Below are 26,308 nucleotides of genomic sequence, written 5' to 3' on the forward strand. Positions count from 1 at the left end.
CAACGAAGGAGTGGCTCCGTAAAAAGCATTTCAAGGTCCTGGAGTGGCCAAGCCAGTCTCCAGACCTCAACACAATAGAAAATTTGTTGAGGGAGTTGGAAGTCTGTGTTGCCCAGCGACAGCCCCAAAACATCACTGCTCTAGAGGAGATGTGCATGGAGGAATGAGCCAAAATACCAGCCACAGTGTGTGCAAACCTGGTGAAGACTTACAGGAAATGTTTGACCTCTGTCATTGCCAACAAATATTATGTTACAACGTATTGACTTGAACTTTTGTTATTGACCAAATACTTATTTTCCACCATAATTTACAAATAAATTCTTTAAAAAACCTACAATGTGATTTCCTGGATTTGTTTTTTTTTTTCTCATTTTGTCTCTCATAGTTGAAGTGTACCTATGATGAAAATTACAGACCTCTCTCATCTTTCTAAGTAGGAGAACTTGCACAATCAGGGACTGACTAAATACTTTTTTGCCCCACTGTATGTAGACAGATGTGTGCATTTCCAAATCATGTCCAAACAACTGAATTTATCGCAGGTGGACTCCAATTCAGCTGTAGAAACATCAAGGATGAGCAGTAAAAACAGGATGCACCGGAGCTTAATTTTGAGCTTCATGGCAAAGGGTGTGAATACGTATGTAGATGCGATTTCTTAGTTTTTTACTTTTTAATAAAAAGTAAGTTCCTTTGGCTGCTCCCTTGTTTTTTCTCAGGGTCGTGACAGCAGAACCAAGGTGGATCTGCATGTTGAATTGGCACAAGTTTTATGTCGGATGCTCTTCCTAACATAACTCCACATTACATAGAGAAATGTTACAGGGGTGGGGTTTGAACCAAGAACCTTCTGCACTGAAACCAAGTGCACTAACCACTTGGCTACCACCCCTAGTTTTTATTTTTAATAAATTGGTAAAAAAAACAAACTTTTTGCACATTGTCATTATGGGGATATTGTGTGCAGAATTTTGAGGAAAAAAAAATTACTTTCATCCATTTTGGAATAAGGCTGTAACATAAAATGTGGGAAAAGTGAAGTGCTGTGAATACTTTCTGGATGCACTATAGAGGAAGAAGTAGTAGAGAAAGAAGATGTCTGTCCTGGCATTGTCAACAGGTGTGAACAGACAAGACAATCAACATTCCATAGTAGATGAGTACAGAAAAACAGGTTCACACTTTGACACATTCAAGATATATTGCTTTTAACAGCATGAATACAAGTGTTCAATGTGCTGTTCAAGAACACCGTCCCAATCGTGAAGCATGGGGGTGGAAACATTTTTGGTGGTGCTTTTCTGCAAAGGGGCCAGGACTACTGCACCGTATTGAAAGGAGGATGGATGGGGCCATGGATTGCAAGATTTTGGAAATCAACCTCCTTCCCTCACTAAGAGCACTGAAGGGTCGTGGCTGGGTCTTCCAGCATGACAATGACCTGTAAGACAGAGCTAGGTAGTGGCTCTGTAAAAAGCATTTCAAGGTCCTGGAGTTGCCTAGCCAGTCTCCAGACCTGAACTCAAAAGAAAAATCTTTGGAGGGAGCTGAAACTCTAAACCTGAAAGAACTGAAAAAGATCTGTATGGAGGAGTGGACCAAAATCCCTGCTGCAGTGTGCAAACTTGGTCATCAAGTACATGAAATGTCTGACCTCTGTAATTGCAAACAAAGTTTCTGTACCATATATTAAGTTCTGGTTTTCTATTGTATCAAATACTTATTTCATGCAATAAAATGCTAATTAATTTTTTTAAAATCATCCAACGTAGTTTTCAGAATGTTTTTTTTTTTTTTTTTTTAAAGAGTCTGTCTCTCACAGTTGAAGTGTACCTCTGGTACAAATTACAGACCTCTCTCTTTTTAGGTGAGAAAACTTGCAAAATCGACAGTCGATCAAAGTCGATTTATACTTATTTGCCTCACTGTATATATCTGCATCAGAGTGCAGGTGTGTGCGTGTATGTGTGTGTGGTTTTGGATGACAGAATACACCCGATGGATTTTCTTGGTAAGAAGGCTCTGCAGAGGAAGATGATTTACCTCTCCCTCCTGGATTGGCGTTTGAGTCCAGAATGTAAATATCAATGTCCATTGTTTATTGGTTAGCTAAAATCACTAATTTGTCAAAAAAATATTTGTGCTAACAACTTTGTTTTTGCAGCATTCATCCTTGACCCAAAATACATACCAAATGGCAAAAGTTAGCTCTCCCCGGTTTCGCCGTAATCAGCCATACACATGCATGTACACAGTGGCCACTTGGCTATTATAATGTAGATTACAGATAACCACATACAAGTAATAACCAAAAAGGCTAGCTGTCCGGTTAACATTAGGTTTTCAAGGAGTGAGATGACAATTTGCAGACAATGAAAAAGAATGTCACAGGGCTACTTTTTTATGCAGGAAGGCCAATTCTTGGCAAACATGTACAAACAGGGTGAGGAAAAGTGGGTTACCCATGAGAATGAGGAGAGTGGGTGCTGTGAGGACTGATTGTTGAAATAACAAGGGGTACAAAACAGAGACCTACAGTGTAATGTTTTTTTATCCACACTGAGGCTGTAGCGGGGGCCAGCTCCTCTCCCATTGGACTATTGGTTCTGATCATTATTGAGGGGGTTTAGGAGGCAGTGGTCCAAAATAGCAAAAGCAGACATCCTTCACCAAGTCATTGCAGCACTCTTTTTCACCCTGCGGTATTCAAGGATCCGGAAAGGAGAACGTTGTCCAGCAGCCTACTGGAGTGAACATGGGGACTGACCAAGAATTAAGATATAGGAAATGTCAAGGAGGTCACCAAGAATCTAAGCCTTTGAGAGTTAATGCAACAAAGAAGGTCAAATGAGCAGTAATTACCTCTGCCAACACACGTTATGTTTTCGCCCCTGTTTGGGGCCTGGAACCCACAATTTTCATATATCGTTATGACATTTTTACAGAGGATTCATATCCTGATAGGCAAGAACTGAATCAATTTTCAAGGTCATAGGTCAAAGTCAGGAAAAATCTTGGAAATATCCCTATCCTTTAACACTGAATGAATTTTAAAAAATTCTTAACTCTGTCAAAAAAGACTGAGCTGCTTTCATATTTGCAAGCATTGTGTAGGATGGTGTCCTTCATTGACTGAGAAAGGTTGATCTGGATCTGATTCGGAGTACTGATTTCATTGCCATTTAAACTTAATGTTGAAAACCCCCATTTAATGTATATTTTACATTACATCTTAAACAAATGTGTCCTAATCACTCTCATATTTGAAAGTGAGGTGCAGACTGGCACTCACTATCACCTGACAAGGTTTGATCTGGATCTGATCCGTCTTGTGAATTTTGTGGCCATTTGAATTAAATTTTGGAAAGCCCATTTGGTGTATATTTGCATTATATCGCAATCAAAAGTGCCTCATTCACTCATGTTTTTTTGCTATGGATTTACCTACACCACCAAAATTGGATGGAGGTTCCAATTTTATGCCTGTTTGACTATCCTCCAGTCATCAGTCAGACACAAAGTACCAAAAGCAATGACAAATTGTGCATATCAAAGATAACCAATGTTCTATGAAAATTATCTGAAAAAGAATCCAGAAACTAAGGTAAAAAATTGTGGCATTGGAAACTAGTGTTGGCAGAGGTTTGTACCCCTTGGCCCTTCCCCTTACCCCTTCCCCTCTGTTTTGTGCAGGCACGAGAGACAGAGGGATGTCTCAATTCTCTTTTTGGAGCGAGGCGGAGGGGTAGGCGGAGGGCTACAAACCCCTTCAAACGGAGTGAATCTGGATGCACACCCTGTTGGAGGGGTAGGAGGAGCTTTCGGCTGTCTCCAAAGAAACAAACATGGCGCCGAAAGAGATGCACAAATGTAAGCGGCTTTCATTACAAATTACACTGTGGTGGCCAAGTGGTTAATGCGCTTGGTTTCAATGCAGAAGGTTCCGGGTTCAAATCCCACCCCTGCCACATTTCTCCATGTAATGTGGAGTTGCATCAGGAAGGGCATCCGGCATAAAACCTGTGCCAATTCAACATGCAGATCCACCTTGGACACCTTGGATTTGCTGTGGCGGCCCCGAGTGCAAAAACAAGGGAGCAGCCGAAGTGACTTACTAGAAAGTTATAACTTGCCAAAAAAAACTTTACAGGCAATTGCCTATGGCAGCAATGTGTATGCTGCTGGATGCATGTTGCGTATATTGTTGTTCTGAAGAATATTGTAACTTTGCTCGTGTGCTGAGGCGTTATAATGCACATACACATGAACGCTACAATAAGACACTTTTATATCTCACAATGGAGAAAATCACGGTAAAGGATAAGCACGTTAATTTGTATGTTCATAAATCTTTCGATAATAGTGATCCCTGCTGTTGGATTTCAAGGTCTGTAACACGTGTGTATTTTGTAAACAAACAGGAGCCTTGAGCACACTCGTCTCCTAATAAGCTTTCAGGCAGAAAATGAGAAGTTTCACCAATGGGAGTAAGTTGGAAAATATATACACACGCATGTATATGTGTAACACATAACCTGACGTCCTAATAGACTGATATTATTTGTCAAGGAAATTTCTAAAGGAAATAGGGCTGGATGAAAAAATATGGGATAATTTGAAAAAGAAATATAAGGTTAACAGAACTAGATGCAGCCCATAACATACATACATACAGGTGCTGGTCATATAATTAGAATATCATGAAAAAGTTGATTTATTTCAGTAATTCCATTCAAAAAGTGAAACTTGTATAATGTATACATTCATTGCATTATAATACATACATTAATACCACAAAATTCTCCAACATGATTGTGATGCGTCGAAGAAATCTGCAACTTCTATTTCTTTGCATTTATGAAGAAAGGTGAGAAAATAAAAAGAGCAAACCGGCTACTCCAACAAGTTGCGCTTCGGTTGCCATGTTGACAAACAGTGAAGATGGCAGTACGGGCAGTTTTTTTTCCCCGTAAGGGGTGTCTCAATTCATAGGGCTAGAGGCATACCCCTTCGCCTTACCCCTTGTTTTAAAGGGGTAGGCGTAGGGATAAGGGGAAGAGGAACAAAAGAGAATTGAGATTGGGCCTATGACTGCGTGCTCTAGTTAAAAACTGTCTTTTCCACAAAGACATAAAAAAAAGTAAAATAATTGGATAATAATAATTACAAGATTAAAAATCAGAAACAATGAAGACATTGCCATGACCACAACCAGAAGCCCACCAGATACTGCCACCACATAGTATAGATACCTGGACAATGTCATTCTTCAGCTGCAGCCTTGGGCAGCATGCATAGTTCATAATCATTGTCCATATGTCACAATGATGATAACATGTAGTGCTCCATAAATTTAAAGGAACAACATCCCCTGCATTGCAGAAGCTGAGTAGTGCCATGGAAGACTTTATACACAGTGCCATGATGTACTGCCACTGTAACCAGGGCTTTTTCTAGGAAAATGTAGCAAGGGGGCGACACTAGATGCAAGGGAACGGACCGACCAAGTGGGGGGTGGTACAGAGCTTTTGAAAATTTGAGGTCAGAATGGGGCATTCTGAGACTTCCTGAAGGACCGGAACAACAACCCCACCCCCAATTTAGTTATACTGCTTAATGTGTGTGGTATTGGATTTTCTTTTGCATATTTTCACCCTTTCTTTGTAGAGTGAGTAAAGTATGGGCGTAACATGTTCATTTCTGGAAGTGTTCATTAAAAGACAAGCAGCAGTATTTTGCACAAGCTGAAGGTGTGCAAGAGAAGACTCCTTAACATCAAAATAAAGTGCATTACAATAATCAAGTCTGGAGCTGATGAAAGCATGAATGGCTGTTATGAAAATTACTTCTAATGAGGAAGGGCTTTACTTCAGCCATAAGATGGAGCTTGAAAAAACTTGCTTTCACAACACAGTTTAAAACAGAGATCAAACCGCAAAAAGCTATCAAAAACATAACCCCAAGAGCAATAATAATTTTCATATTTATGACTTCCTCAACTCCAAATGACCTGATTTTTAAGCTAGAGCCCCAACAGACCCAGTAATGCCTGAGCTTAGACAGTTATGTAGTTATGCACAAAAGTCCAAATAAGTAAACTTATTTTTATATAGCTCATAAATTAAAAACAGCATAGAACTGCAGTAAAGCTAAAGGCCCAGAGTAATACTCATTTAAACGTTTTAGTTGTTAAAAATATTATTACTATTGTATTAGTATGAAAAAATGTATTCAAAAGTGGACCTGTAATTGAGGGGTGCTGAGGAGCACATACCCCCCCCCCCTGAAAAAAACAAGACCCTCTTTTCATATGGCGTCACCACACATTTGCAGTCTCTAAGCAGGTAGAATGGAGAAGTTGTGGAAATGTGGAACGTATGACCTAATTGAGAGATAAGAAGGTTTTATCTGCGCTTTTTACTTCTCGCTCTCCTCAGAAAGAGACTTTTGGTGTATTTGGGGAAGGGGGCATTCGTATTTGTTGCAACGCATCACACGTCTGCAGCTGAGATTTTAATTGAACCACAGCAAGGACAGGCACAGAACGGCACAGAGTCTGAAACAAAAAGGTTTTAAAATGTGTGTGTAAACTCTGCACTCTGCTCTCAGTGTCCTCACGCTCTGAGTCACAGAAGGGAATTCCTTTTTCAACTCAGTCCTGCTGCACAAAACAGTGGACAGCTCACAGCATCAAATGCTGATGTGAACACGGAGTGTTTACAGGTGCACGTACTGAACATGTTATACTGGTACTTCGATAATACCGTGATCTGGTAGAGACCCCGAAAAGGCACCAGTACAAAAAAAAAAAAAAAAAAAAAGACAAAAATGGGTGGAGTGGGCGGTTCGTCTAAACTTCCCTGGCTACGGGTAAGTGATGGCCTAGTGGTCAAGTGTTGGACTTAAGACCAGAGGATCTTCGGTTCAAACCCCAGCCTGACTGGAAAATTACTAAGGGCCCTTGGGCAAGGTCCTTAATCCCATAGTTGCTCCCGGTGTGCAGTGAGTGCCTTGCATGGCAGCAGCCCGATATCGGGGTGAATGTGAGGCACTGATGTGTCTAAACTCTGGACCAAATACAAACAACATGGGAAGGTTGTTAAAGGCAAACATACTGGTAGACCAAGGAAGACAACAAAGCGTCAAGACAGAAAACTTAAAGCAATATGTCTCAAAAATCGAAAATGCACAACAAAACAAATGAGGAACGAATGGGAGGAAACTGGAGTCAACATCTGTGACCGAACTGTAAGAAACCGCCTAAAAGAAATGGGATTTACATACAGAAAAGCTAAATGAAAGCCATCATTAACACCTAAACAGAAAAAAACAAGGTTACAATGGGCTAAGGAAAAGCAATCGTGGACTGTGGATGACTGGATGAAAGTCATATTCAGTGATGAATCTCGAATCTACATTGGGCAAGGTGATGATGCTGGAACTTTTGTTTGGTGCCGTTCCAATGAGATTTATAAAGATGACTGCCTGAAGAGAACATGTAAATTTCCACAGTCATTGATGATATGGGGCTGCATGTCAGGTAAAGGCACTGGGGAGATGGCTGTCATTACATCATCAATAAATGCACAAGTTTACGTTGATATTTTGGACAGTTTTCTTATCCCATTAATTGAAAGGATGTTTGGGGACGATGAAGCCAGAGGTGGTGCAACAAAATACTAGTGATGCGTTGGAGCGTTCTTTTGTTTTTCATAATTCCATAATTTTTTCCTCAGAATTGAGTGATTCCATATTTTTTTCCCTCTGCTTGGTCTAAAAAGTAACCGTTACTGACTGCCACAAATTTTTTTTCCTGATTTCTTATAGTGTTTCTTAAAGCCAGAAAGTTGCCATTTGAAATTACTTTACTTTTGTGCCATGTCTGTGATCTGCTTTTTTTCTACAAAATTAAACAACTGAATGAACATCCTCCGAAGCCGGTGATTCCATAATTTTTGCCAGGGGTTGTATACACACACACACACAAAATATCAATCAATCAGCATTTCAGAAAGGGTGCGCACAGCCAAAACAAGGGGGTGTGGTGGCCCATTTCCCGGTTTATAAACAACCATGGCAATACATTCATGATGTCTGTGTCGATATTTTGAGAATTTGTGGTAATTCTTAAGTTTTGTCAGGTCTAGCTGGGGGTTATGGTGCCGTCTTGTGACACTTCTGTGTTGTAGTAACAGCACTGCAGTACTTTCTTAGCAGGGTCAGCTATGTGGTGGGCTGGGCACTTTTTAGGCCAAATGGCAGAGAATCGGCATGAACTACTGTTTGTGGCAGTTCACTTTAGAAATCTTGACAATTCATGAAAGTGGAAAGCCCCATTCAATCTGATCAGAATCTTATACTATGTTATAAAGGAGGTAAGGTGCTTGGTAAGTCACGTTAGTGTGAGGGTTGTAATCACAGAGCAACAAACAGTGGGGATGCTCTTCACAAGTATTACCATGTAATCCAACATGATTACTACAGTGAAAAAAAAAACCCTAACCAAATGTAGTCTGTTGCAAGAGCTCAGTGTTTAGAAGTGTTGAGCACAGTTGCAAGGATTTTCATGAAAATAATCCTGGAAACATGATAGTTTACACCATTCTACATTGAGGTAAAGCTTTTCCTTTCCTCCCACCTTCCTGTCTGTGACTCAGCTGTAACCCACAAAATGGATTTGAAAACAATCCACAGAAAACTGCACTTCAGCAGAATAACTCATAATAATCAAAAAAGTAGACCAGAAATTATTTCATGTTTGACGCCCTTTTTAGTGCTCATCTATCTGCATCTCACATGAACAAAAACATAAAAACACTTAACTTTCTTCCTAAAACATACTCATAAATTATGTATATCTTGCAGGCCTGACTAGCACCAAATTTGAAGAAAAATCTGGCACCATAAGGAAAAAAGTTTCCACATTATTCATTTCCAACAGCACATCTAGCAGATACAAGCAGGAATTTGTTCATATCCTCCACCTCCAAACATTAAATGTGCGGTCTCAGCTGGCAATGACATTTGGAAGAGAAATCAGTGAGAAGGAGACGTCAGTGCCAGTGTTGAGGTTTAAGGAAAAAAAAAAAGAAAAAGAAAAATCCTTCTGAAGTCATCATTCAAGCCAGGAAAATTCAACAACAAACTCTGAGTGAACCTCTCTTCCCAGAATCATATCATGCTGTCTGCAAGCACATGCTTTAAATTCAAAACACACACAGTGTGGAGTTCTAGGAAGGGAGGTTCTGAATAGTGTTTGAATAGACATGTTTAATTATGTAAAGGCTGAAGCTGTGTTAAAATATCATGGACATGGTGCTAATATAAATACCAGGCAAAATGTTAGTTCTTAAACAAAAGTTTCTGGTTGGACATAACTGTTACTCCGTGTATTCCCCCCATCATCCTATGAAACTGTGACGAGTAACGAGATTGTGGTTGTTGGTCACAGTCTTCATAGTGTTGTCCAAATGATTCCGGTGTTCTTGACAGGAAATAGTAGCATAAATAGAACAGAAGTTGTGACTCACCTAAACAGAAGGGAAAACCAAATGAATGGTTGGTTTTCAAGATGACTTTAACCTTCTTACAATTGAAGCTGACTGGCTTTTCCAGATCAGCTTACAACAGCATGTGGTTGCTTATGTACACATATTTAATGCCAAGACTACAGAACCTGGTAGCGTTCGGTTCTACAGCTTGAAATTGTTTTCCCAACAAAGGTCAGAAATGGCGAAAAAGGAAATCAATGACTATGTTATGATTATCAGCCCAGTTCTGGACTGAAGGCTTTCACATCTCATTTTGGTCGGTGCCTCATCCGCTCCATTTCTCTTAATCACAGGGTTGCCATGAGTACCGTGACATGCAGGGCATGGTTTCTGCAAAAACTTGCCTCAACCCCCCCAAATCCCAAAACACACAGACCCAACCCACTGGCTTCTTTCCCCATTTTTCCTATAATGACGGTCATAACATTCCATCTCAGTACTCACTTTACACAGCCCATCTCTTCATTATTTACCTTGAATACCTCTTCAAAACAAAGTATTTACATAGCTGTGGGACAGAACTGGTTCATGGATGTGATTTGACAGTGGAATGCCCTTATTTTTCAGCTGTATCCCACCCACACTTTGCAATGTACCCATCTACCACGTGGGCTTGGAAAATATTGATCACAAAGAATGTAGACTCTGGGCCAGTTTTTACTCATTGGAAGGCCTGAAAACACTGACATTTGATAAACTAATGACCACTGGACTGGATACTTACAGTCTTTCATGATTTTAGAACTGTGGAACTAAAGCTTCTTTAGTTCAAGTCAAGATTACTACACTAAAAGCAAAGGTCTACTGTTGGAGTGAGGGCATCTGTTCAACATATGAATAAAAGTGAACCCAGAGGCAAAATAATGTTACTCATCCGTTGCCATACAATAACAAGTCAAATACTCGGGGCAGCTGTGTTTCTACACAGAAGAATTTTTATGACAGTCATGGTATTATGACAACCCCCCATTGTCATGGAAGGGAGACTGCCCAAAGACCTGTTGGGAGTTGATTCCTTACCCTCACCATGTAAAACTAACTCCATACAAGTAAGAAATTTAGCCTTCACTGGTGGTGAAACTTCTTAAAGTGTATGTGACACCAAAAATGTGCATAAATAATCACTAAAAGTGATGAAATGTTGATATTTTAAAAAATCCTGAACAATAAAAGTAGATAAGTGCGCAAGTGAAGGATAAACTATAGCTGTCTGAAGCCTGTTCTCTATTTCAGCCCTCAGCCGCAGCCATACTGTTGCTACGTCATCACCAGAACAAGACCTGCTGATTCAAGCCCAAATCAACTGTAAACACGGTGGAAGTCGAGTTGTTTTCTGACAATTTTTTTTTCTAGTGTGGAGCTTTTTGTTTGTTTTTTTTAAAGTCCAGTCTGAAGGTGATTCTGAAGAAGATGTGGGGACACACAGCCTTGTGGTTTTGAGCCTTATTTAGATAACAATGAGGGAGACTAAACCTTGGAGGAAAACCTTCAGTCTGACAACTGTGACAATATTGGCAGAGTTCAGAACACAGACTGGTGATTATAAAAAATAAATAAATAATGCAGGCGATGTGGGAGGAGGTGATAAACTGTTTTTTTTTTGTTTGTTTGTTTTTGCCAGTTCTTTGGTCATAATCAACTGATTAAACAAAAATGGTTTGTTTTACTATATCTGTGACATCAGAAAAAAGTGATGAAGCGTGGATTTTTTTTATTTATTTTTTCTGACAAACAGGTACATACATTTCAAATCCAAAAAAATGATACAAGGGACTGAAAATGTCAGCTGTTTTTAAAATAAATACTGTTTCCTTCTTGAATACTGTACATTAATAGTATAACACTTTATTAAAAATTAAAACCATTCACACAAGGAGTAAATAATATAGTCTTACCTGTCCATTTCAGTGAGACCATCTTCAGTCTGATGAAAACTTATCCTTTACAAAACAACGTCTGAAAATAATTTAATTCCTTATGTCCTGGCTGAAGAAAAGTCCATTCTGCACAGGTTTGGTGCCAGGTTACAGTGCCGGCTGTAATCCGTTAATGGATCGAGTCTCTGCTGTGGACGAATCCTCCTCTTATTCCACCACGGCCTGCTTTGTGCCGCAAGTTGAAAGACTCCCAGTCCCTCATCTCAGTCTGCACGGGACAAAATTATCCCATGATCCACAAAACAATAAAATAATGTGAAAATACTCAGTTTTGCCTCCGTGTCGAGTGGAGAAGCTGCAGACACTGTGGACGGCACTCATCAATATAAGTGTTCCATCTGCCAATCAAAAGGATTCTGCCAGAGAGAATTAACCGTTCTGACACCGAAAACATCGTGCAGCTCGGACCCGAACCACTCGGTGGAAACGAAATCCATAAATTAATGGGACTATTAAAATAATGGTTCCGGTGCTGATGCCACTTTGTCCTCCTTCTCCAACGTCAGGACTTGCCCAGACGTTCCTGGTTTATAGTGGCGCACAGTTCAAAATCCGAATATTTATCTTTTCAGGAACTGTGCACCAGGAAAGGATAAATATCAAACTGTTTGTTTTTAGCCTTAAATATTCAACAACAACAAAAAAGTTACATATCGTATCACCTACACTTTAAGATTCAACATCAGAAAAGTCCTTTGAGAGTTTTCTCATCAAGCAATGCTAAAGATCACTGACCAATAAGAACATCTATTGGCTGAAACATGTTACATAACCAGCTCCATCTGACAGCTAAATGTCCAATGCTAACTCAAGCCATTGCGACCTTTGACTGTAAGGGCTCTTTCTCACCTCATAGCTAGGACAAAGGGGTGCAAATTTATTCATTTGGTTTCACAATGCAATTATGAAAGTATTCCAAATTTATTTACATGGTATGTATGGTCATGCTGTCTCAGGTATTTTGTCTGTAACATGGAATCTGTTATATTTTTCCATATTTTAATATTTTATTTTTAATGTGATTACATAAAATGCAATGGGAACTCTTCAAGCAGAATATTGCATTGCCTGTTGATCACCAAGGCAATTACTGAACACTTCAAGTGATATTATTCAATCTTTTTAATTTCACGTGAATTGTTTCTAGTAGTAATTATGTGTTGCAATAGTACACCAATTTTCCATGTAATAGTCAAGAGTAAATGTAATTCACCAAATGGACAACCCTGTTCTGTGAAAGGTTTGGCATCAATGACAGATAAAGGGGAGTTAAAAAATAATCCATTAAGCCATGGCAATTTCATTATAGGAGAGACGTTTCAAGGTGAATGACAACTGCCTCCTTCATCAATGCCAAGTGGTTTGAAAGTTTAAGTTGTCCACTCATGCACACTTTTCACATTGTGAACAAACCAAATCCCATTTCAGTTTGATTTAACCAAAGGAGAAATCCTGTATAAACCCTGATGTCCATTTGTACCCATACGTATCCAAGGGCAGACAGGTAGCGTGACCAGGAATTCACCCTACCGCATTTAGAAAAAAATCAACTCTGAGTGCACTGCTTCATCAACATCCAGTAACATCAACTTAATTCACATTTAAATATGTGGCTAAACCACCTGAAGATGGGGCTAATACACTAACCATGAAGGGGCTAAACTACCTGCCAACTATTTGACCAACATCATCTGGTCAGTCCAAAACATTGGTTGTCTGGTTTGAACCGTCATCATCTGCTGCAGCTTTTAGTAGCCACAAAATCTAAACAAATGACAATTTAATTTCAGTAAAGTTAATTTTAGTAATTTTCTACAGCAAAGAGATGGTGTTTAAAGATAGGAGATACCATGCCTTCTTAACCATTTACTTTGAGGACCACAATGTATTTATTGACTATCTTATGTTATCCTTTGTATTTTATGTGCCAGTATTTTTTTATTATATTGTACAATTTTATATTTTAATATGCCCAATCAATCAATCCTTAAGAAAGTATAACACAATGTGTCTCTTTATGGCTTTGAGAGCATTTTTATATGAACAAATGTATTGTGTTTTCCAATCTTCTCATAAATATTGCACATTTAGCTACACTATAGTCGTTAGAAACCTTGTAGTTGTCTTCTAGCAGTACCTCATGTCATAAATGGGTTTAAACCACAGTCACAGTGTTGCATCGTCAGCATACCGCAATAACTTAGATGCGGTTTAAAACCTTTTAAATGTTTTCAGCTGCTACAGGCTACGTTTTCACCAGTGTAAGCGTGTGAATAAAACTACCTATAACAAAATAAACTTTTCCCATAGTGTTCAAAACCAGACTCACCGAGCAAGAAGAGTTATAAAGTCACTTGTAAGGGAAATGTTCTGTCGAGGCTACGAGTGCGCAGACAAACGGGACCAGACGCCATCCCATCCACAAAGGAACATCTCGGTCACACGAAGCAGACTCTACCGCGACACCAGCAACAGGTTGACCTTACCACCGTACATTCGAACCCACTACAGTGCAGGTACGAGTTGAAAAATAAACGAATCTCTTTAACCGAAAGTGCTTACAAGTCGTCTTTAACAGCCACTACAACACTTTCCCAAGTTACCATTCCTGCTGCCGAGCGGAATAACCCCGCCCTAAGCAGGCGGTGTGGGCTGACTGTGGGCGTCACCAGACACCTTACAGCGGCTGCCCATTGGCCGAAACTAAGAACCGTCTCTATAGTAACGCACAACGCACTGTGACCTTTTCCGACAGTTTGACTTTTTTAAACTTTTATTATTATGAAACTGCGGTAAACAAATTCCTGGACAATGATTTTTTTTTTCTGTTTTACTTGAAAAATTCTTTATTCATAAACAAAAAGTTTTAGGCTCGCAACCCAAATTTTTTGTCATTTTTTAAAGCAACAGTTTTTAGAATACTATTAAAACGATATGATGAAACCCTCTTAAGTGAAATGAATTGATATTTCCAAATATTTTATTTAATACATCAATTATCTTGTTTAATTTCCAACTTATTTAGAAGATTTATTTATCTGTTTAAATTTATTTATCTTGATTAATCTTTTTCATTGCATTATTTTCATTTTATTTATTCATTTGAATGTGATATGGCGTAATCAGTAAAATATGTTTTTAATGGATAAAGGTTATGTTTACAAATTCATATATATATATATATATATATATATATATATATATATATATATATATATATATATATATATATATATATATATATATATATATATATATGTGTGTGTGTGTGTGTGTGTGTGTGTGTGTATAAAACAGTAACAGTATAACAGTAACACGACAGCACAAAAATAATTTATATTTTAATGCTAGATAAGAAGTCAGAATGCTCTGAAAGTTAATTTGTTTTCTATTCTGCACCCATAATGGTGCAAACTGCTCCCAGATCACACAAAATAAGCACTTATTAACTATTATTTCAATATTGTCCTGAAAATCAAAGCTGGTTGAGTCATTCAGGAAGCAATTCACTGCTAAAAACTTCCTTCCTCAGCTGTGCATGGCTAACCTGCTCATTAGGGTAGTCGCGTGCCATCTAGTGACGTGTGATAGTCATTGCGTGTTTGCCTTAGTTATGTGCTACACAACTTTTAGAACCTGTGCTTTTAGAACCTGTGCTTGTGTTTGCTAATATCACCATCCATGTCCATATGGTGGCTGTAGAATGATTTTCCATATATTTTAGCATCTACAATATTCATTCTTTGCATTTTTAGATCATGTTTTTGCATGCACTTATAGATGCTCTATTGCATTCACATATTTATTCTATTTATGACTGCAGTTTATTGTATTTACCAATAAACGGCACAAGAACACCCATGTGAGGATGATGTCTTGTGATTTTGGAATAAAATTGAATGATTGGTGGCCAAACAGTGTTGAAATTACCGATATGATCTCTAGATTATGATTTTTATTTATTATTTTTTGTTTTACAAATACAGATGAGGTGAGGCTATACGGTGACATACAACTTGGTTAAAAACTTTCAAACTCAATTGTTTTTCAATTCCAATCATTTCATGTTACCAAATAATAAATGTGCTAAGTCAATTAAAATGTCTGCTTTATTTCCATATAAAGTTATTTTAAACTAATAGTAGCAAGAGTGTTTTATTACAATTTTTTCACTATGTCACAATTTTAGTTGATAAAAGTTTAATACACCAAGTTGACTGCTTCTTTAAGCCACATGGATGATTCCAGAAGAGTGTGGGATAATTGGGGCACCTATGACATGCCTGTGGAACCAGTGCCTTCTTGCTTTTAAGTTAGGGGGGATCTAAAGAATTAAGCTAAGGCATCGGAACAAAAAGATTCATGATTTTACAATGAACTGTACAATCATTATGAAGAAGGGGACCACACAGATTTCAAATGACTGAGAGCTGAAAATGAACAAACTTTTGCCCTAAAAGTCCAGCAGAAATCTCAAGGTCACAACTAAGGAATTGATGAAAGAGTTGGACAGATTGTCCACCTGTAGAAGAGAACCTGTCACCATGACATCTCACTAATTTAGAAGATCTTCACTTAGCCTGGAAAAAGAGTCTGTTGCTTTATAAAAAAGCCCACGTAAAGCTAGGACATCTTACTACTCATCACTAATTGAAGAAAATAAGAACAACCCCAGGTTTCTTTTCAGCACTGTAGCCAGGCTGACAAAGAGTCAGAGCTCTATTGAGCCGAGTATTCCTTTAACGTTAACTAGTAATGACTTCATGACTTTCTTTGCTAATAAAATTTTAACTATTAGAGAAAAAATTACTCATAACCATCCCAAAGACGTATCATTATCTTTGGCTGCTTTCAGTAATGCCGGTATTTGGTTAGACTCTTTCTCTCCGATTGTTCTGTCTGAGTTATTTTCATTAGTTACTTCATCTAAACGATCAACATGTCTATTAGACCCCATTCCTACCAGGCTGCTCCAGGAAGCCCTACCATTATTTAATGCTTCGATCTTAAATATGATCAGTCTATGTTTATTAGTTGGCTATGTACCACAGACTTTTAAGGTGGCAGTAATTAAACCATTACTTAAAAAGCCATCACTTGACCCAGCTATCTTAGCTAATTATAGGCCAATCTCCAACCTTCCTTTTCTCTCAAAAATTCTTGAAAGGGTAGTTGTAAAACAGCTAACTGATCATCTGCAGAGGAATGGTCTATTTGAAGAGTTTCAGTCAGGTTTTAGAATTCATCATAGTACAGAAACAGCATTAGTGAAGGTTACAAATGATCTTCTTATGGCCTCAGACAGTGGACTCATCTCTGTGCTTGTTCTGTTAGACCTCAGTGCTGCTTTTGATACTGTTGACCATAAAATTTTATTACAGAGATTAGAGCATGCCATAGGTATTAAAGGCACTGCGCTGCGGTGGTTTGAATCATATTTATCTAATAGATTACAATTTGTTCATGTAAATGGGGAATCTTCTTCACAGACTAAGGTTAATTATGGAGTTCCACAAGGTTCTGTGCTAGGACCAATTTTATTCACTTTATACATGCTTCCCTTAGGCAGTATTATTAGATGGCATTGCTTAAATTTTCATTGTTACGCAGATGATACCCAGCTTTATCTATCCATGAAGCCAGAGGACACACACCAATTAGCTAAACTGCAGGATTGTCTTACAGACATAAAGACATGGATGACCTCTAATTTCCTGGTTTTAAACTCAGATAAAACTGAAGTTATTGTACTTGGCCCCACAAATCTTAGAAACATGGTGTCTAACCAGATCCTTACTCTGGATGGCATTAGCCTGACCTCTAGTAATACTGTGAGAAATCTTGGAGTCATTTTTGATCAGGATATGTCATTCAATGCGCATATTAAACAAATATGTAGGACTGCTTTTTTGCATTTACGCAATATCTCTAAAGTTAGAAAGGTCTTGTCTCAGAGTGATGCTGAAAAACTAATTCATGCATTTATTTCCTCTAGGCTGGACTATTGTAATTCATTATTATCAGGTTGTCCTAAAAGTTCCCTGAAAAGCCTTCAGTTAATTCAAAATGCTGCAGCTAGAGTACTAACGGGGACTAGAAGGAGAGAGCATATCTCACCCATATTGGCCTCTCTTCATTGGCTTCCTGTTAATTCTAGAATAGAATTTAAAATTCTTCTTCTTACCTATAAGGTTTTGAATAATCAGGTCCCATCTTATCTTAGGGACCTCATAGTACCATATCACCCCAATAGAGCGCTTCGCTCTCAGACTGCAGGCTTACTTGTAGTTCCTAGGGTTTGTAAGAGTAGAATGGGAGGCAGAGCCTTTAGCTTTCAGGCTCCTCTCCTGTGGAACCAGCTCCCAATTCAGATCAGGGAGATAGACACCCTCTCTACTTTTAAGATTAGGCTTAAGTGTTTCTTTCTCTTTTTGCTCTGTATGCACCACTCTGCATTTAATCATTAGTGATTGATCTCTGCTCCCCTCCACAGCATGTCTTTTTCCTGGTTCTCTCCCTCAGCCCCAACCAGTCCCAGCAGAAGACTGCCCCTCCCTGAGCCTGGTTCTGCTGGAGGTTTCTTCCTGTTAAAAGGGAGTTTTTCCTTCCCACTGTCGCCAAGTGCTTGCTCACAGGGGGTCGTTTTGACCGTTGGGGTTTTTACGTAATTATTGTATGGCCTTGCCTTACAATATAAAGCGCCTTGGGGCAACTGTTTGTTGTGATTTGGCGCTATATAAATAAAATTGATTGATTGATGACATGCAAGGCTTTTGATCAAAGACGAAGCCATTAATTTAAAAAAAATGGCAGCAAAAACGCAACATCCTGTTTTGTTGATTTTAATACACATAGCTATATTCAGAAATGGAGTTATGAAAAGACATACTATGCCTGTGCAAATAGTAGTCATGAGCACCATGGGCACATTTGAGCTCAACACATTTTCGCTAATTAATGAAGCTAACTTCTATGGTTGTGGATTAGCCTTTGAAAACCATTAGCAGACCAGTTACCATCCACTTAATTTAATTTCACTAACTTTAAGCCAACTAACCTAAAAAGAATATCATTCAAAAATGATTGCAAACTCTAAAATCATATGTTATAAGTAAAACTGACATGCTACTCAAAAAAGGCAACATGCGTCATCTACAACCCCAGTTCCAATGAAGTTGGGACGTTGTGTAAAATGTAAATTAAAAAAGAAAACAATGATTTGCAAATCCTCTTCAACCTGTATTCAATTGAATACACCACAAAGACAAGATATTTAATGTTCAAACTGATCAACTTTATTGTTTTGTGCAAACATTTGCTCGTTTTGAAATGGATGCCTGAAACATGTTTCAAAAAAGCTGGGACAGTGGTATGTTTACCACTGTGTTACATCATCTTTCCTTCTAACAACACTCAATAAGCATTTGGGAACTGAAGACACTAATTGTTGAAGCTTTGTAGGTAGAATTCTTTCCCATTCTTGCTTGATGTACGACTTCAGTTGTTCAACAGTCCGGGTCTCTGTTTTTGTATTTCGCACTTCATAATGCGCCACACATTTTCAATAGACGACAGGTCTGGACTGGACTGCAGGCAGGCCAGTCTAGTACCCGCACTCTTTTACTACGAAGCCACGCTGTTGTAACACATGCAGAATGTGGCTTGGCATTGTCTTGCTGAAATAAGCAGGATGTCCCTGAAAAAGATGCTGCTTGGATGGCAGCATGTGTTGCTCCATGGTGCCATCACAGATGTGTAAGTTGCCCATGCCATGGGGACTACCACACCCCCATACCATCACAGATGCTTTTGAACTTTGCGCTGGTAACAATCTGTATGGTGTTTTTCCTCTTTTGTCCAGAGGACACGACGTCCTTCATTTCCAAAAACAATTTGAAATGTGGACTCATCAGACCACAGCATACTTTTCCACTTTGCATCTGTCCATTTCAAATGAGCTTGGGCCCAGAGATTGTGGCGGCATTTCTGGATGTTGTTGATGTATGGCTTTCACTTTGCATGGTAGATTGTAACTTGCACTTGTAGATGTAGTGACAAACTGTGTTAACTGACAATGGTTTTCTGAAGTGCTCCTAAGCCCATGTGGTAAGATTCTTTACACATTGATGTCGGTTTTTAATGCAGTGCCGTTCGAGGGATCGAAGGTCATGGGCATTCAATGTTGGTTTTCGGCCTTGCCGCTAGTGTGTAGAAAGTTCTCCAGATTCTCTGAAACTTCTGATTATATTATGGACTGTAGATGATGGAATCCCTAAATTCCTTGCAATTGAACGTTGAGAAACATTGTTCTTACACTGTTGGACTATTTTTTCACACAGCTGTTCACAAAGTGGTGATCCTCACCCCATCTTTGTGAATGGCTGAGACTTTTGGGAATGCTCCTTTTATACCCAATCATGACACACCTGTTTCCATTTAACCTGTTCACCTGTGGAATGTTCCAGGTGTTCTTTGAGCATTCGCCAACTTTCCCAGTCTTTTGTTGCCACTGTCCCAGCTTTATTGAAACGTGTTGCAGGCATCCATTTCAAAATGAGCAAATATTTGCACAAAACAATAAAGTTTATCAGTTTGAACATTAAATTTCTTGTCTTTGTGGTGTATTCAACTGAATATAGCATGCAACGTCCCAACTTGATTAGAATTAGGGTTGTAGAACAGAGATGGTGGAGCAGAAGGCCGACCAGAGTAAATGCATTAATTAGGAGTAAGTAAGCCAAATTTTTTTTTTTGTAAAATTTCAGCTCCTTTTGTCTGTTTTTAGGGGTGTAGAGAAAAAAAATATATTAAAAAATAGATTCGTAGAATAATGTCTGTTTTTGTTGTTGTTGTTTTTCTTTTTTCTGCTCGCAGTGAGTCCCCGAGCCTGAGCCCTGAGGGAGGAGGAGACTGGTGGGTCAGCCTGCTATGTGTGTCACAGCGCTGTTACGACACAGCGAGCAGAGCAGAGTGCAGAGTTTTACAAACATATTTTTTAAACTTTTCTTTTCTTTCAAATTCTTGATTGTTCCTGCTCAAAGACTGCAAACCAGATGCGAATCCGGACAGAAAGAGGGTGTTGTGGGGGAGACGTGCCCCCCACAACACCCCTTGATGAAATATCCACTGTTGAAGACATTTTTCATACTACTACTACTTATAATAATAATAATTTTAAAAACTAAAATCAGTATTTCTCTGGGCCTAAGTTTTACTATAGTTCTGGACTAAGTTTAATTGATGAGGCATAAAAAAATACGTTTTCCTTAATTTAACGTTTTTGTGTAACTCAAGTGGGATGTGAAGCAATATCTTTTTTTAATGTAATGTCTAAGCTCTGGTGTGATTGAGTCTGTCTGGGGTTCTAGCTTTAAAATCAGGTCAGATAGGATGAGGGAAGCCAAAAATATGAAAATGTTTTCAGATCTTGTGGTTAGTAACCTTGTCAAAGAAACATGGAGGGTGTGACATCAATTGTGGTTAAATGCAATGAAAAGGTGAAAATGTGCCAAAGAAAATACAAATACAACACACATTAAGCAGTACAACTAAACCGAAGGGTGAGAAAATAGTCATAAAACCCCCAAAATTTTCTGGAGGTCTTGAGCGACCTACAGACTCCCTGCTGACAAAGGTCCACTTTCACCAAAAAAGACACCCCCCCATTTCAGATCCTGGCTACAGGCCTGAGATTTTAATGAAGTAAAAGCTCTAGAAAAACTGTCCCCTTAAAATGTGTTTATCCTGAAGTATTTAAATAATGTGTAGGTTAAAGGTTTTCTCTAATATGATGCTGCATTAGAAAAAAGCAGCAATGTTTAGTGAGAGAAATCTAATCTTGTTCCGCAGGAGAAGAATTTGCTGTTTTCTTAGCTGTCTCCACCTTGTTTTACCTTAAACTCTAGGATGTGATCGCAAAAGGGTTTCTATAAAAAGGATGGTGAACAGCTTATAATTCGGCCATGAAAAAAAAATTCAGTCAAAAGATTTTTATTTTTATTTTTTGCTTTAATCCCTGAAAAAAAGGAAAAAAAAAAAAACCAAAACAAAAAAACAAAAAGCCAAAGACAACAAAAGTTAATGATTATCAGTACCTTCAGCTGAATATTTTTGTGATTTACCATTATAGGTTTATCACAGTTAACTTTACAGTTAGTGGATTAGCAGTTAGTGAAGCTAACCGTTGGATGAGCTGTGGTATTAACAATGAATGAACTCGGAAAAACACCAATTTCAACTGTTTCACCAAATTCTTTCAAATTGGTTGATTAAATGTAAAGGTAAATTGAGTATGTTAGGATGTTCTTTTAGAATATTGATATACAAATTCTTCAGAGGCAATTTGAACTGTTATACCCCTCAGTGTTATTTCCAAGTATAGGATCAACTGAACAACCTGAGTCATTGGGTGGTTGGAGGTCCCAGTGTGTGTGCATCATGAGGCGATGGCTGAGAGGGCCTATCAGAAGACATATGGGCTTATTATAGAGCAGAAAAGCAGCTTTGAATTTAGGAGTCCATATAGGCCTAACTTTACTGCCCTTAATACCAGTGATAGTTTGAACCTCGAGGTGACTTGGATAAGCCTTGAAAGAGATGAAAAACCTGGTCTGAGAGGAAATGTGGGGCAGCTGGGTGATTTCAGGCGGTTTGCTGAATGGTGAGTTTAGGGGTAGAACATTATAACATCCATTTGTCTGATGACCATATGAGAGACGACTTCATTGCCAGTAGAACAGAGGTATATCATTTCTTAAACCATGGGAGCTTCGTCAGCTCTGTCCTGAACATCTGGCAGAACTGGGACTTAGGTTAATGATCAATCAATCAATCAATCAATCAATCAATCAATCAATCAATCAATCAATCAATCAATCAATCAATCAATCAATCAATCAATCAACTAACTTTTATTTGTATAGCCCTTTTCACAGCCTAAAAAGGTGACCAAAGTGCTTTCCAGTAAAACTAAAAACCAGTGGTGGGCACAGCTAACCAAAAGTTAGCTTCGATAACCGCTAATCAGCTAATCAATCAATCAATCAACTTTTTTCTTATATAGCGCCAAATCACAACAAACAGTTGCCCCAAGGCGCTCCACATTGCAAGGCAAGGCCATACAATAATTATGAAAAACCCCAACGGTCAAAACGACCCCCTATGAGCAAGCACTTGGCCACAGTGGGAAGGAAAAACTCCCTTTTAACAGGAAGAAACCTCCAGCAGAACCAGGCTCAGGGAGGGGCAGTCTTCTGCTGAGACTGGTTGGGGCTGAGGGAAAGAACCAGGAAAGAGATCGATCACTAATGATTAAATGCAGAGTGATGCATACGGAGCAAAAAGAGAAAGAAACAGTGCATCATGGGAACCCCCCCACAGTCTACGTCTAAAGCAACATAACCAAGGGATGGTCCAGGGTCACCCGATCCAGCCCTAACTATAAGCCTTAGCGAAAAGGAAAGTTTTAAGCCTAATCTTAAAAGTAGAGAGGGTATCTGTCTCCCTGATCTGAATTGGGAGCTGGTTCCACAGGAGAGGAGCCTGAAAGCTGAAGGCTCTGCCTCCCATTCTACTCTTACAAACCCTAGGAACTACAAGTAAGCCCGCAGTCTGAGAGCGAAGCGCTCTAATGGGGTAATATGGTACTACGAGGTCCCTAAGATAAGATGGGACCTGATTATTCAAAACCTTATAAGTAAGAAGAAGAATTTTAAATTCTATTCTAGCATTAACAGGAAGCCAATGAAGGGAGGCCAACACGGGTGAGATATGCTCTCTCCTGCTAGTCCCCGTCAGTACTCTAGCTGCAGCATTCTGAACCAACTGAAGGCTTTTTAGGGAACTTTTAGGACAACCTGATAATAATGAATTACAATAGTCCAGCCTAGAGGAAATAAATGCATGAATTAGTTTTTCAGCATCACTCTGAGACAAGACCTTTCTGATTTTAGAGATATTGCGTAAATGCAAAAAGGCAGTCCTACATATTTGTTTAATATGCGCTTTGAATGACATATCCTGATCAAAAATAACTCCAAGATTTCTCACAGTATTACTAGAGATCAGGGAAATGCCATCCAGAGTAACGATCTGGTTAGACACCATGCTTCTAAGATTTGTGGGGCCAAGTACAATAACTTCAGTTTTATCTGAGTTTAAAAGCAGGAAATTAGAGGTCATCCATGTCTTTATGTCTGTAAGACAATCCTGCAGTTTAGCTAATTGGTGTGTATCCTCTGGCTTCATGGATAGATAAAGCTGGGTATCATCTGCGTAACAATGAAAATTTAAGCAATACCGTCTAATAATACTGCCCAAGGGAAGCATGTATAAAGTGAATAAAATTGGTCCTAGCACAGAACCTTGTGGAACTCCATAATTAACTTTAGTCTGTGAAGAAGATTCCCCATTTACATGAACAAACTGTAATCTATTAGACAAATATGATTCAAACCACCGCAGCGCAATGCCTTTAATACCTATGACATGCTCTAATCTCTGTAATAAAATTTTATGGTCAACAGTATCAAAAGCAGCACTGAGGTCCAACAGAACAAGCACAGAGATAAGTCCACTGTCCGAAGCCATAAGAAGATCATTTGTAACCTTCACTAATGCTGTTTCTGTACTATGATGAATTCTAAAACCTGACTGAACCTCTTCAAATAGACCATTCCTCTGCAGGTGATCAGTTAGCTGTTTTACAACTACCCTCTCAAGAATCTTTGAGAGAAAAGGAAGGTTGGAGATTGGCCTATAATTAGCTAAGATAGCTGGGTCAAGTGATGGCTTTTTAAGTAATGGTTTAATTACTGTCACCTTAAAGGCCTGTGGTACATAACCAACTAACAAAGATAGATTGATCATATTTAAGATTGAAGCATTAAATAATGGTAGGACTTCCTTGAGCAGCCTGGCAGGAATGGGGTCTAATAAGCATGTTGATGGTTTGGATGAAGTAACTAATGAAAATAACTCAGACAGAACAATCGGAGAGAAAGAGTCTAACCAAATACCGGCATCACTGAAAGCAGCCAAAGATAACGATACATCTTTGGGATGGTTATGAGTAATTTTTTCTCTAATAGTCAAAATTTTGTTAGCAAAGAAAGTCATGAAGTCATTACTAGTTAAAGTTAATGGAATACTCAGCTCAATAGAGCTCTGACTCTTTGTCAGCCTGGCTACAGTGCTGAAAAGAAACCTGGGGTTGTTCTTATTTTCTTCAATTAGTGATGAGTAGATGTCCTAGCTTCACGAAGGGCTTTCTTATAGAGCAACAAACTCTTTTTCCAGGCTAAGTGAAGATCTTCTAAATTAGTGAGACGCCATTTCCTCTCCAACTTACGGGTTATCTGCTTTAAGCTACGAGTTTGTGAGTTATACCACGGAGTCAGACACTTCTGATTTAAAGCTCTCTTTTTCAGAGGAGCTACAGCATCCAAAGTTGTCTTCAATGAGGATGTAAAACTATTGACAAGATACTCTAACTCCCTTACAGAGTTTAGGTAGCTACTCTGCTCTGTGTTGGTATATGGCATTAGAGAACATAAAGAAGGAATCATATCCTTAAACCTAGTTACAGCGCTTTCTGAAAGACTTCTAGTGTAATGAAACTTATTCCCCACTGCAGGGTAGTCCATCAGGGTAAATGTAAATGTTATTAAAAAATGATCAGACAAAAGGGAGTTTTCAGGGAATACTGTTAAGTCTTCTATTTCCATACCATAAGTCAGAACAAGATCTAAAATATGATTAAAGTGGTGGGTGGACTCATTTACTTTTTGAGCAAAGCCGATAGAGTCTAATAATAGATTAAATGCAGTGTTGAGGCTGTCATTCTCAGCATCTGTGTGGATGTTAAAATCGCCCACTATAATTATCTTATCTGAGCTAAGCACTAAGTCAGACAAAAGGTCTGAAAATTCACAGAGAAACTCACAGTAACGACCAGGTGGACGATAGATAATAACAAATAAAACTGGTTTTTGGGACTTCCAATTTGGATGGACAAGACTAAGAGACAAGCTTTCAAATGAATTAAAGCTCTGTCTAGGTTTTTGATTAATTAATAAGCTGGAATGGAAGATTGCTGCTAATCCTCCGCCCCGGCCCGTGCTACGAGCATTCTGACAGTTAGTGTGACTCGGGGGTGTTGACTCATTTAAACTAACATATTCATCCTGCTGTAACCAAGTTTCTGTTAGGCAGAATAAATCAATACGTTGATCAATTATTATATCATTTACCAACAGGGACTTAGAAGAAAGAGACCTAATGTTTAATAGACCACATTTAACTGTTTTAGTCTGTGGTGCAATTGAAGGTGCTATATTATTTTTTCTTTTTGAATTTTTATGCTTAAATAGATTTTTGCTAGTTATTGGTGGTCTGGGAGCAGGCACCGTCTCTACGGGGATGGGGTAATAAGGGGATGGCAGGGGGAGAGAAGCTGCAGAGAGGTGTATAAGACCACAGCTCTGCCTCCTGGTCCCAACGCTAGACAGTCACAGTTTGGAGGATCCCAAAAAATTGGCCAGATTTCTAGAAATGAGAGCTGCTCCCTCTAAAGTGGGATGGATGCCGTCTCTCCTAACAAGACCAGGTTTTCCCCAGAAGCTTTGCCAATTATCAATGAAGCCCACCTCATTTTTTGGACACCACTCAGACAGCCAGCAATTCAAGGAGAACATGCGGCTAAACATGTCACTCCCGGTCTGATTGGGGAGGGGCCCAGAGAAAACAACAGAGTCCGACATTGTTTTTGCAAAGTTACACACCGATTCAATGTTAATTTTAGTGACCTCCGATTGGCGT

The 26,308-nt window shown here is 38.8% G+C and overlaps 1 protein-coding gene across 3 annotated transcripts in view; it reads right to left on the reverse strand.

Moving 5' to 3' along the window:
* Positions 1-14,116, reverse strand: part of ptpn13 (protein tyrosine phosphatase non-receptor type 13) — a 94,289-nt gene extending 80,173 nt beyond the window's left edge. For all 3 annotated transcript variants that reach the window (XM_034191497.1, XM_034191498.1, XM_034191496.1), the window contains exon 1: positions 13,821-14,116. The gene's annotated coding sequence lies outside the window, so the exon portion shown is untranslated. The remainder of the gene's footprint in view (positions 1-13,820) is intronic.
* Positions 14,117-26,308: the final 12,192 nt, after the last annotated feature.

Source organism: Thalassophryne amazonica, chromosome 17, assembly GCF_902500255.1.
Source record: "Thalassophryne amazonica chromosome 17, fThaAma1.1, whole genome shotgun sequence".
Taxonomy (NCBI): Eukaryota; Metazoa; Chordata; class Actinopteri; order Batrachoidiformes; family Batrachoididae; genus Thalassophryne; species Thalassophryne amazonica.